Source organism: Phalacrocorax aristotelis, chromosome 2, assembly GCF_949628215.1.
Source record: "Phalacrocorax aristotelis chromosome 2, bGulAri2.1, whole genome shotgun sequence".
NCBI lineage: Eukaryota > Metazoa > Chordata > Aves > Suliformes > Phalacrocoracidae > Phalacrocorax > Phalacrocorax aristotelis.
Genome location: NC_134277.1, coordinates 8,154,408 through 8,168,267, shown reverse-complemented (window position 1 = coordinate 8,168,267; position 13,860 = coordinate 8,154,408). Strand labels below are relative to the sequence as shown.

At 42.1% G+C, this 13,860-nt stretch overlaps 2 long non-coding RNA genes across 2 annotated transcripts; one reads left to right on the top strand and one right to left on the bottom strand.

The window, feature by feature from the left end:
* Nucleotides 1-12: 12 nt before the first annotated feature.
* Nucleotides 13-2,990, top strand: LOC142052379 (uncharacterized). Its single transcript, XR_012658816.1, has 3 exons — nt 13-80; nt 2,381-2,426; nt 2,899-2,990. It is a non-coding gene; the product is annotated as an uncharacterized LOC142052379 (long non-coding RNA).
* Nucleotides 1,829-13,845, bottom strand: LOC142052380 (uncharacterized). Its single transcript, XR_012658817.1, has 3 exons — nt 13,724-13,845; nt 10,843-10,932; nt 1,829-1,914 (listed from the first exon to the last, which is right to left on the bottom strand). It is a non-coding gene; the product is annotated as an uncharacterized LOC142052380 (long non-coding RNA).
* Nucleotides 13,846-13,860: the final 15 nt, after the last annotated feature.

Genomic DNA, 13,860 nt, shown 5'->3' with positions numbered 1-13,860 from the left:
ACAGCTAAATCAAATGTATTTACACACACTACAAGCAAACCTCCAACTGAGGCAGACATGCATGGCCACTCCACTGTTCTGTGAGTCCTTGCATATCAAATTTCCTCTTGCCTATAATCCCACTGGGAGAAATGTTAAGGTTTGTAGCAACTCTTCAGAGCAGCTAAGGAAGAAGTACTCTTGTGGTACTTGTGTGGGCGCCGTGCCTTTCCTTAGATGGTTTTGTTTTGTTGTTTGTGGGGGTTTTTTTGCATAAAGTCAGCTATTATTACAGTAGCTGAGACTAACACATCATGAGGTTGGAAGTAAGAAAGTCTATCCGTAGATGCAAGCAATGAGGTGAAGATTCAGTACTAATAATCTCAAAGCCTAACAAGAAAGTGGATATCACACACTGACAAAATAAGTAGATGCAATCAAGCAACTGCACCCTTTACGATATCGCAAGTTTTTCATCTTATCTATTTATTGCAGACCCACCACTAGTACTTTTCCACTTAGCCAGGCACTCTAACTCGCTCAGGAAAGGTATGGAATCAGGATGAGAAAAAAGAGGAAAGAAAAATGTTTCTTACTGTTTGAAAAATGTATCTGTTTCACAGCTTTACAGATGAAATATGGGATTCTAATGTAATTCAGGATCTTGGAGTTAGAGAGAGGCAATAGTTTAAAGATTACCCAGCAGTCACAATCTACCCAGCACACTGCCAGAACACAGCCACAGCGTCATCACTTTGTAAACCCTTACTTACTTTCTAATGACAAAGACACGGCTCATCTCTGTGCACCATACCCCTGCCCCCAGTCATTCCTGCTGGAAAGAGAAAAGAACAACACAAGGTGCTTGTTCTATATTGTATTTCTCTAACACAATTTAGTTTTCTAAAACAAAATAAAAACAAACAAAAAAACCTCCTGCCTGATTTCACAGCTAGAAGGCCAGATCCTCCCCACCTACATGACAGCAAAGCAGTTAGCTTGGGGGAACTCATTCTCAAATAGTGATTCTCAGCACTTAGTCTATTGCCAAACAGCTCCCAGAGGAACTAAATGTATACATTTTTATGTGTGTGTGTGTGTGAACTGTTGTCATCACTTTGGAATACAAACTTACCTGCAGTCTGAAAAAGAAGAAACATGCTGAGTCCCTAAATTCTGCCTCAAAATTGCTGTGAAGCTTTTGGGCTTCCTGCAAAACTCCCTGGGGGAAAAAGTAGTTTATTTTAGTATATCCAAGTGAGTCTTACATGGGGGTTCATTGCAGAACACAGGTAGAGAAGATGGTGGTAGCCTTTTGTATCATAACTCAGTGCCTGCAGCACACTCCTAAGATCTTGAAGACCCAAACTTCTCTTTTTCCACATCTCCAGAAGGCAGGAATCTCGTTCTCACTCAGTGACTGCTTGTATTTTTCCATTTAAGAGTCCACCCATCATTACTTACCTTCCTAGAGCTCAGTATTCTTGATCTGTAAGGGAGATCCCCTAGGCAGTCCCAAGTCAGGCACCTGGTCTCAGACACATCTTCATCCACCACTTCCCATTGGCTAGCCCAAGAACTTCTTCGTCAGCCCACAGGCTTCATCATCGCATAGGTTCGTTATGCACAGAAAGAGAGGTATTGCCTCAGGCACACTGACATGGCTTCTGAACTTTCTGTCTTCACTTACTATGTGGAGACCCACAGGACTTGGGTCAGGTGCTTGGAATCACTGCCTGAAGGCCAGGACTTAGTCTGGAAGCATTATTTCACTTCAACCCAGTGCCTGAAGCTAGTGGGTATATTCGAGTCTTTGGTTGTGTTTTCTAAAGCACTTGTGCGACCTCAGATCCTCAGAGTAACTTTCAAACTGACTCATTGAAAACGCTCTCTACAGCCTCCAGTTATCTCTTCAGTTCCAAGAGGTAAGCAGGACTGAAAAGCAGAAGAGGGGAGGGTATATATGTATATGTGCACATAAACATCATGATAATATTTAACATCACTATAAAAAAATCAAAGATATTTTCTAAATTAAATATTAAGTTTCTGAGTACAAATTAGGTACTCCTGGCTATAAACCAAGGAGGCATTTCCCTTTCAGTAGCTGATTCTCCAATGGTCTGCTCATTTCTCTTATCAGTGCTTTGAACTAAGTGGCAGTTCCTCTGTTTGGAGGTAGTGAGGTTCAAAACAGACAGAGCTTCACTAGTAAAAACTGTTATTTTAAACTGAACTATATGCCGAACAAACAAGAATATAAAAGATCTTGACCATCACTTGATAGTTTCTTCTAAATTCCCCTTCGATGCCTAGTTTGGAGTCCGGCACTTGTGAGCACGTAATTTCTTCCCCATCCTCTCCAAGCAAACTCTAACAGGGCTGTCTTGTCTCCTTGCAGGTGACAGGAAGAAGTCATCACAAAAAGGAAACCCTATCATAGCCCAGTGAGCATTATTTTCAGCAGCTCTGCCTGCTTAAGGAGTGCCTGTTCCTACATCATTCCTCCTGTACCTCCTAGGTTGCTGCAAATAAATCAGAGGAGGGGAGCAGGGCTGGCTAACCCCCCTACCCCCCATTCTTTTTCAGCCAGGATTTTTTCAGCCAGATTAACTCTCCTTTTGCACTTCACCACATGCCCAAATGCTTGTGCCAGCATAGCAGAAGGAGTAAGGGAGTGGGAAGGAGTGGCTGGAAGTAGGAGGAGGTGAGGGAGCAGAAGGAACTGCTTCAGCAGGTCTGAGGCCCACAGCCTAAAAAAATAACAGCCTCACTGGGATCAAGTACTCTTAGGGTGCCCTTGTGAGGATGGATGTGCTCTTTTCCTGAAATGCTTCACTTGATGAATCTTTGTGTGCTAGTGAGTGTCTAATTCACTGTAACAAAGATCTACCACTGAATGCACTCATTATTTTCCAGTGGGGACACTACCTGCTAACAGAGAGACGGTTTCAGGCAAATGGTGCCAACATCTCCTTCAGCGTGCTAGCCTTTGGGCCTTCGTATGTCTCTAACTTTGTTTTAGGGCACTAAACAGATTCTCCCCTAAAGCAACACTGCAAGCAGGCGTACTGTTGCCTGCAGATTTCACACAGCCTACAGCGCAATCACAGAACCTGCAAGCGGCTCGGATATATTTAGAATCCCACATTGTCATTACTTTCATCCTGCAAAAGGAGAGGGGGAGGAAATAAAGAATAGAAGCAGATGATAAATGCACAGCTGGAGAACATCAGCAGACATCTCAGCACTGGCTGGGCCTGGTTCACTTCTTGTGTAACTGAAAGGGAGTGGATGACCCTGAGAAAAGAAAATCAACGTTTATTTCTCTTGCTGTGGTCAACACCTGGCTGTCCCTGTGAAGACAGTGTTATAATAATCTGCCAACCATCGTTTTCTGTGCCAAGTCACTGCTGCCACTGAGGACCGAACACACAGGTGGGAAAGGATACAAGGCAAAGAACTGCCTGTGAAGAGGGGAGTGCGTGTCTGCTGCCTGGCTTGAAATACCCTACAGGCAAAGCACAGCAAGACAACATGCCGTCAGGATGGAAGAGACTGATCATAAAAGGTGATAAAAAGCTACGAGAAAGCAGTAGAACAGGAGGTCAATACTTTTTCATATGTAAGCAGAGATGATTGTAATTAAAGATTTAAATCACAGTTGTTGGGTAATTACATTGGATTGTGAAATGGGATGTTTTTTTCCAAGATGGAATCCCAAGAGTAAAAGGACAATATTGAAGATGCAGATAAAGCTAGTGTTCTGCCTCCAAAAGATACTTCCACAATCGCTCAAACTTATCAGGACTGTTTCTCCTTCCTTCTCTAGGCCCCTAACTTATGTCTGTGTTAAAACATAAGTTTTAACTTGCCTTGCAAGGAAGGCAAGCTGACCTTTTTTGTGTTCCCTTTCACTGCTCCTGAGCCTCCTCATCCATCTAGCTTGCTTTAATTCCTGAGACACCTCATTTCTTGCGAAGGTGGAGAGGAGAACACTTCCTCATACAGCCTTCAGGCTATAATAATGGGTAAAATCGCCCAGATTATACCATTTTTTTTACCTCCATGATACATTTTAAGTTAATATTGGCAGTTGGGGATTATACTAGTGAAGGCTTTTGTCTGTTGGGGCTTTGTTTGCCTATGGCAAGAGGGAAAGGGGAATGGAGAGAAAGAATCTGGTTATTTTATTTAAAGCTTTTTTTGAAGGAACTACTAGGTTCACTTCAGAAGAGCAGGCAAACATGACAGTCAGCTGAAGACTCCAGATTATTGGGTGAGAAGAGCTTTTCTGGGTCCCCATAACTGTCACTCTCTAAATAATCCATATTATTCTTAAACTCAGAAAAAAAATGCACCAATTTTAGTGGCTGTTGTGTTCAATTAGAAGCTGTGGTGTTAATCTCACTCCTAACCATATCAGCTGCATTTTCCCCTCTCTCCTTGCAAACGAGTCCTATTGTTTCCTAGTGCTCTGTTCTCCGCACCCCTAATACCACTCAAACCAGTGGTTCCACTTAAATGATACAGATATTTTGCGGACATTTCCATGTTTCACTTTCCTCCTACAACTCCATCTCTTCCTAAGAAGCAGATCTTCCAGTTAACATAGACACAAATCAGCTTGCGGGAGGCCAGCAGCAACAGAGAGATTTGCTGGAAACTGTAATGGTCTCTCAGAAATCCAGGGACCTTTGCTGATGGCTACACTGTGTCAGAAACCCTGCTTTTCATGCGTAGGGTTTTATGCATCAATTATCAGTATCATTGATATATCAATATACATGCAATTTTTAATATTGCAGGTAACTTCTGAAACACCACATGGACATGGAGAGGTTCCCAGAAGTCCATGGTCATGGGGTGTGCAGCTCCCACAGGTCTGCTACTACTTCCCAACTTTCCATGTTGTCTTAGATCAACTTCTTTGTTATTGACCAACCATTTAATAATTCCAAGCTAGCGCCTGAGTACAAGTCTTTGGGAAGCACTGTAACACATTTCTGGCTGTAGTTGCTACCTTGGGTGAAATCACTCTTGCTGAAACTCTGCTGCCGTCAGAGGATTTATAAAGAAGTTATTTTAGCCTACACATCTATTGCAATCCCCTCACAAATTAAAGAGCAGAAACTGCCTTGTGTTGGGTCAGGCACAAAAACGTTTTGGATCACCTCTGGATGGCCTAGCAACAGAGTGGTTTTTCTTCTGGATGCTTCATTTTGTGCTTCAGAATTCCAGGCTGGTTTTTTGTTTTTTTTTTTTTGGAGGAGAATTTCACAGAGGAGAAATTAACCTTTGAGATTAACCAGTTCTTTGAGGTCTCCTCGCAACTGGCTCTGTAGTCACTTTTGGCTAACCTAAACACAGGCTGCCAGCATGAGACAGTCCTGCCGGCTCTCACCACTGGCTTCACGTTGCCATCTCCCCATCAGGGAACTGAGCACCAAAACCAAAGGCAGACTCCTCCCTCTCACCTCCATCAGCTCCCAGCTGGGTCACAGGGCTGAGCTGGTTCAGTACACAACCACCAGCACAACCCAAAGGAGGCAGCAAGAACATGCAGCCCAGAAAGAGATCATGTATTGCAGAAGCAGTTTGAATTTATGTCATTTTAAAGCAATCAGGCAATTGCAGCCTTAGCCTGCACATTGAAAAATCTTAAGTGACTAGATTCATTTTGGTGAAGTGCTTAATTTTTGCAGTTAGTCTTTCAACGCATTGCTGTTCCCTAATGCACGGCTTATCAAAGATTAGGGCAGTGAAAGAGGTGACCATGTTTTCAAGCTCTACATAATCTGAGAATGTTATCCCATTTGCAAAGAAAGAATGTTATCATATACTTTTTTTTCTCCAGAAACTACCATTGCAAATCTCAGTTCTAACTTTCAGACTTTCCTGTAAGAAGTCTCTTTCTGTAACTGCCCCTCAGCAAGTTTGTTATAAACATGCATCATCAGAAAATTCAGTCCATCATTGCTGATGTGATTGCAGAGCTCACACAGTTGATGAAAAAATGGAGGGTTTTATATATATATATTTAGAATTCATTTTCTGCAGATATACTTGAATGTTCACATATGAATTTGGTGCTTCAGTGAACATTCCCATCAGCAGTTTATTGTCAGAACATTTGCAGAAAATCAAGCATTGAAACAGGTATGAACACAAGCAGAGTGAATACATGGAATAATCAGAGAAATGCTACTTACCCAAAGTGGCATTTTGCACTAGTGTCAGGATGCACCGGATATAGGACATCAAAATACAGGACGATTTTCCCAAGCCATGATAAGGCTATTTTGCGCTGCCCTAACATAATATAACCTCAGATGGCTATTTTCTTTCACAACAGTAGGAAGAGGTTTCCCATCCTAGGGGAGTTTCAGGATTTCAAAATCAAAAGAGCAAAGTCTTGTCCTCTAATCCACCAGTGAGCCAACATGAACTTTTTTTTTACATGTTTCATTTTAACTATGGCCCTTTTTCATTCAAATATCTTAGTATAATTAAGATCTATGAGAAAAATCGTTTCACAAGACAGTTTCACATTGAAATTGCTAACCAATGATGTCTCAACATCTTTCTAAAAACCTCCCCTGAAACTTCTGAAGATGAGAAATCCATCCAACCCATTTCCTTCAATCAGAAGAGAGTCCAAAAAACCTTTTTGTTTTCCACCAGTCTCTATACCCTGGTAGGAAAACTACTATCAGTAAACTCCTGACTGACTCTATTCTATGTCACTACCATGACCATCTTCCATCATTGTAGCAGAAGAACCATGAGTATGCGAGATGAACGTGGATGGAGCATGCTCTCCTTGCAACACTCCACATTCGCAACTTCGTAAGAGTTACTGCAAGTTGCCTTACACAAGAGAATCTCTGAGGCTGGTGTAACATACATCAAGGATGATATAGCTTTCCATACTACCAGAAGATAGAATGGCTTCTGACAAAGCCAGTGCAAAGGCATCTTTGATTTACACCCATGGTCACAGATGTCCAGTTTGCACAGATGCATAAGAAACTTCTAAGCAAGAAAAACCTAACAGATCTGGGAAGGTTGTAAGCAAACTCACTTGTGACTCTTCTAGCTGCTGTGTGGAAACAAAGATTACAGAATCAGAGAAACTGAAATAAGCTCCTGAAAGCCATCTGAACCAGCCTACCACTGAAAGCCAGATTATCACCAGCTCTAAATCAAACCTGCCACGGCTTTATTTGGCTGAGTCTCAAAAACCCCAAAGGATTGAGATTCCACAACTCTTCCAAATAATATATTCCAGTGCTGTGCTGCACTATCCTCCTGCTGAAGAAATTTTGCTAATGTCCTGTTTGAATCTCCAAAGGTACAAGCCGTGGCCCTTGGCCTCAAATTTGCCCTCAGTTTCCAGTTCTCATAGTAAGTTCCCAGTCTGTATTGCTGCATGAGGTTATTCTGCTCCAGGTACCAAGCTTCACGCACCTTACTGCATGTCTTAAGGTGCAATCCACAAGTGTTCCAAGATTCCTCTAGACTGAAGCTCTATTATTCAGTGTCCTAGTAATTTTCTCTAATTTAGCATCACACGTAAGTTTTCTGAAGGTGTGTTCTCACTGATCACAATGAAAATGCTGAACAATATCAGCCCCAGTATCAACCCCATGGTACACAACTACTATCCAGCCACCAACTGGGCGTCAGGCTGTTGATAATTGTCCTTTAAACCTCATGGTCCCAGGCAGTTTTCACCTGATCTAGCAGTCTATTCATCTAACCTATACTTCCTCAGCTCCCACATAAGAATGCTATGGTGTCAAAAACTTTACAGAATACAAGATACATTGCATCCATCACTCTCCCTTAATCTTCTTAGCCAGCCATTTCACCATAAAAAGCAACCAGCTTGGTCAAGCATGATTTACCATTGGTAAATAAATCCATCTGCACTCTTTGTCATTACTTTCTTGTCATTTGCATGTTTGGAGATGGATTCCAAGAGGATGTGCCCCATGAAGAGCATACTTGAGCTTTAGTTGCAGTGGCAAGGCAAACACCAAGGCCAACACCATACAACATCTAACTTTATTCACAGATATCCAGACGTTTGGGTATGACCCTGTTGCAAGTGCAGCAGTGTAGGTGTGCTTAAGTTAGTCCAGACCCTACAGTGTGGCCACAGCAGCACAGAGTATAGCTTTACTGACCAAGCTTACACTGGGGCTTATAGCCGTGGTGAAACAAGACTGCCATAGTAAATCTGTCATCAGTACCAAAGATGGCCAATCACTGCAGTAAACATACCCCGGTTCTTTCTAATAAATTTACTTCACAGACCATTCAGACTAAGTTGTAGATACCTCCTGGGTGAATACACTGCCAAGCCCCAGTTTCAAGACAACAGTCAAAACCAAGGCATTCCCTGAACAGGGTCTGGAGTGTCATCACTGAGGTGAAAGTGTGGTCTAGCTTGAACAAAACTTTAGAGCCTTCTATTAAAACATACCTTTTTCTATTACTACCAGTAGCAGATCTGACAGCTGTTATCTCTCTACTTATACTTTATGCTTCCTAATTCTAATATACGATGGCACTTCACTTCCCAATATCCAATATACATTCTTTTGATGTATCTTTTGGGCTAGTGCCTAAGCACATTTGCAAATAGTTTAGTGCTCAATTTTAAGGCTGAATATATTCCCAGAATTCCTTTGGCAATCAATTATTTATTACTTACAAGTGTTGAGATCAAAAAGAAAAGAAATAGAAGTATATTTCACTCTGACAGGAAGTCTGTGGGGATTACAGAAAACAGAAACTTTAATGCTAAATCTGTGTAAAAAGGGTAAAATGGGGATTCCCTGGTCAGTTTAAAAAAACAAAAAAAAAAGAAAAAGAAAAAAGGGAAATGGCCTGGATTATACAGTTATTCTGCTTGGGCTTTATCTCATGGTTAGAAATGCACGCTTGAAGTGTACCATTAGTCCTCTGCACCACAGGGGCAAATTCTGATTTGCTTTTGCCAAGGAATACCAGTTAGTGTAGACTCGGTGCCAGCTACCTGGATGCATCTTTTATCAGAGTACCCAGGGTGGCATACATAGCTAATTAATTAAAACACTGGTTCATTACTATTGACAGGCCTAGGATTTGTGTTAATTTTTCAGCAAGGTCACACTGCCTGCATGGCTTCTTGGTCATGTCTGTAAAATCTGGGGCTTGTAAGGGCATCAACATTCAAGCAAAGGGGAACTCACAAGAGCAGAATTTAGAAAGATCATTCATACTTCATTGAACAGCTCTGTAGAAGGTGGAGAACATTCTCACAAGCATGTTTTATGGGGGCAAAATTTGCATTATTCCTGTCAGTGGGGTACGAGCAGTGATGGAGGTTCACAAGGTCAAAGATAAGACCTCCCGGTCTTGTGGGCTGCAGGTCAGAGCTCAAGGACTCAAAATGAAACTTCATCTGTAGTCACTGCTGGCTATGAAGGTGTCTTTACAAATCACGTGCTCTTCTCTGTAAGCCTTTATTTATCTGTTTATTGCTAACCTTAAACTGTGCCCCAAAGACAAGCAAGAAAATACCCCTGGCCAGGTCACCAATACAATACCAGTCCTTATCTGTGTGATTAACGTCTGAGTAAGGAGTATCTGGCAGCTTTACAACGAGGCAGTGCAGAATTATTCAGACAGGATGGAACAAACAGCAGGAAAAGAACAATGTGGTACAAGCAAACAAGGAGTAATTCCAACTCCAAGGGTAATTCCAACTCCAAGCTGACAAAAGGCAACCTGCAGAGATAAGAAATCTAGACATAAATGCAGGTGAATGACTGCACAGAGCAAGTTTACTCCTGATGTAACCCTGCAAGCTGAAATGTAAAGCAGAATATCCAGCAACCAGCAATAGAACTCTATCACAGATGCCAGAACTTAGTAATGACCTGGGCTGTTTTTTTGATGGCTAGCAGTCCATCTACCAATGGACTAAATTTTTTTTCCCCAGGTTGCACAGCAAATCTATCACTTCCTCTGAGGTCAGTGAAATAATAACACCCTTGTAATTTAAGTTACTTATTTCTGAAGTAAACAGATAAATTAGACTACCATAAAACTGAGACACATCTAAAGAAAGTGGCAGCTCTCCTGGTAAAAAGAATCAGCCATCTGCTCTAAAAAATCTAATAAAACCCAGTGACAGATCACTTCACTCGTTGAGAGAAACTTGGAACAGTGGGGCTGTAATGAGCTGCATGAAGCTAGAGGAGTCATGCAACAGAGAGGTTCAAATAATCCACCGGGCAGTTCATCATTTGTTTTGCCACATGCAGATTCAACATCTACCATAAGTCTTAATTTTCACTACTACTAGTAGTAAAAACTACTACTAGAAGTAGAAAACGAGACCTTCCTATTTTGTTTCTTGGAGTGATTCTTCTGTTTAATGACTTTTTGGTTAGTCAATTTGTCACGTTTGGACTTAAGGTGTTTAAGAGTCTAGAGGTTAATTAGAAAAACAACAGCTGACTTTACTGAAAGAGTTTAATTCAACTATACGAACAGAGACAAACTGTTTTCAACCTAGAAGATCTGTTTGGAGCTGGTTTATGCTGGAATGTCACCCACACAAATCTTGCGAGGGAACATTAAGTGACAATACGCTCAAAATGATGAAGCTTATGTTGGAACAAAATCTCTGTGGCTGAAAAATAAATGCTTAAAGGAGGAAACATTTACATTCCAGTTTCTAATTTAGCTATTACTTAATTAAATATAAAAGTTTGATGTATTTTTTGCAAACATCCTCACACATGCTGAATTTCTTGTCACCACATTGGTTTTCCTCATGCTTTTCCCTTTTGTTTAAGCTCTTACCTCAGGCCTTGTTCCAGGATAGGGTGTTAATTCTTTAGACTGGATCTCTGTTGTAGACCAACTGGCAATTTAAAGTTAGGACATTGCTCCCTAAAAAAAAAAACCAAATCGTTTTATAAACAGTACACTTGGTTCTCTGCAGCGCTGGGGCACCTGGGCTTGTCCTCCTTTCCGCAGAACCCAGCCCAGTTTCCTTCCGTTGGCTGAAATTAGCAATGGTGAACATATGAATGAGCAAATACGCTCCAAAAAATAGTAAAAAATTAATTTTGCTCAGGCCTGCAACTCCAATTAAAATACTTTCCTCTCTTGCCCTGTCATTCTCTCTCCCTACGATGAAGGTCTTAAACATGTGCAGTAGAAAACGCAGCATCTCAGTGTGGAAGATGCTCAAAATCAAGATTGGGAAACAGGAATTTTCTCTGTAATACACATTTCATGGAGATAGGGATGCATACCCCTAGAGTCTGATCTTTCTGCTATTAGGAAAGTCATTGCTCTTGCTGCTGAATTGCTACATAAACAGTGCCTGTGGCTCAAGGGGCACCCTCAGGCTCCCCACATGCCAAACAAAGGAAGACTAATTTTCTGCCTGTAGAAACAGGAGTGCTGGGGCAGAGAGTCCCTGGATACTATGAGCTACTTATAGCTATACTGCATTAAGGAGGATTCTGTGTTAAGGAGGTTTCTGCTGTTTCAGAGGGAAGAGTAAGGAGCAGGTAGGATCCTGCACCCTTGGATCATATGCTATCACTCAGAAACACTGCAGAAAAAAGATGAAAGAACGTGATGCTGATTGCTGAAGTGCAGAGGGCAGGGGTTTAGAAAGACAAAGATCTACGTAAGGCGGGTTTAGGGTTAAAGTTTGAAGTGTGCATCATTGCCTAAATCTAGCTTTTGATCTGCAAAGAAGAGAAATGATAGTACTGACAAATAAATCTAAAAAGCACAATGTGAGTCTTTATTAAGGCAGAGTGCTGTCAAAGTAAGTATCAATTTTCTAACTTCATAATGCCAGCCACGCTGTACGAAGCAAATGAATGCGAAGGTAATATATGAGAGGTGGTTACAGCAATCTGCCTATCAAGGTGACCAGTGTATTTGATTTACCTGTTTCTGTTACCTACTAAATATGTCAAGCAATTAAATTTCCATTTTTTCACTGCTCAGGTGAATTCCATGTTTTTACCCTCTTTTGAATCTTTGTTGCTTGATCTCCACTGAACTGTGATACTTCATCCTGCGTTAGATTGTAATACCAAAACCGTGTTCACCCATGCAGAAGAGCTCCCCTAGGACCCTGCTGGGATATAGGCAGTGGTAAGTGATGAGGTAGGAGTGGGTTTCAGTCAACTGGCATTTATGTGTGCTGTATATTTTATGTCTCTGAATTCAAGTAGCCACCCCTTTTTAGAAATTAGTGTGATGGCTTTAATTAGAGGAGAACAGCAACAAAGAACCTATAATTAAAACAAACAACAAAATCATGTGGTTGATGCAGTGAGTAGTGTCTTTGTCATAAGTCACAGCGAGTCGCACTCTACTCTTGGGTTGTGTTCAGTCACCAGTCAGCTTCAACAGCAATCACTGCTAATTAATGAGTCTTTTGAACTCTTCCAGGGAACATGGCCTGGACCTCTAAGGTACTGTAACAACAGACACGCAGCTCTTAAGGTTGTCCCTTATGTTGGCTTCTTCCTTGCTCTAGGTGTGCCTGCTCAGGCAGAGGGGTTGGACGAGATGATCTCCAGAGGTCCCATCCAACCCCTGCCATTCTGTGATTCTGTGAAAGTGTGAGGCAGAAACATCCTTCAATAAAATTAAAGCAATAGTATTGTAGTTGCATTTTTGTGCCATGTGTCCCCCCTGCAGCCAGGGGGGACTTTGTCACTAAAGAACCAGCTTCCATGCTCTTGATAATTTTGCATGTGTATCCATACACAGAGAAAAAGAAAGGCTACTACAGCTGCCCAAAGAGACCATCGTCTTCCTGCACTTTAATGAGCAGTATTAGAACTTGACACTAAAATCCTGTTTTGAGTTGGGTTAAATCTGACTGACCTTGTAGAGGCAGGTGGCATCCATCTAAAACTTTGAGTAGAGTCAGGTGGCAACAACAGGGTGTTTTGAACAGAGGGAGCAGCATATTTTGGGCTGAAAGAGGGTTGAAAGAGTAAACAAAGCCACTGCCTTGCATCTGAGGTTAGATTTTTCTGATTTGTTGGGTATTCAGGACCAAGCTAGAAAAAACTCTTTTTATACAGGCGAACATGATTTCTTTGAAGAAACAAAGAACTCCACCACCAGTTTCTCCTCCTAACTGTAAGAACGTGCAGTATTGCCAATAACCTCACTAAACCCAAAGGGATGATATCATTACTGCTCTTTGATATGCAGATACGGGGAGTTGCTATTCTTAGCCTACTGTTTTTGCATTTAGCCTATGGAAAACACAAACAGGTTCTCCACATTCTCCGATGCTTGTCTCGCTGCCAACCGCAGCGGACGGGCCGTGGTCCTCAGGAGGAGCAGGTCCTGCTGCCGGCCATGGGCACGCAGCTGCCTGCATGAGGGACTCACCGGCTGGCCGGCTCCTGCCCCGGAGCATCACGTGCCACACAAATTGGGTTCATTCAATGTATGTAAGATATTCTAGACCCCTTTTAATCCAAGCCATAATTGATAGCTGCCTTTTGCAAAGAGCAATTTCGTAGGCGTCAAGATCTTAATCACAGCTGCACAGATGAACATCCCTTGAGTCACATCAACCCCCATGTCACAGAGGAGCATCCCTTGAGTCAGGCAACCCAGCCACCTGCCCCCATTTCAACAGGAGCAGAAAAAGACCCCACCCAAACCACTAACCTATAAAAAGACAGACCTTTTAAAAATAAACAACCTCTCTGCAGTGACTGGTCCTTCGGGAATGTACAGCAGTGCTGGGCCGACGGCGCCCGAGGCGAGACTCGAACCTGCGACAAGGAAGCACGCAAACCCCACCCCTCTCCCCGGGGGCTG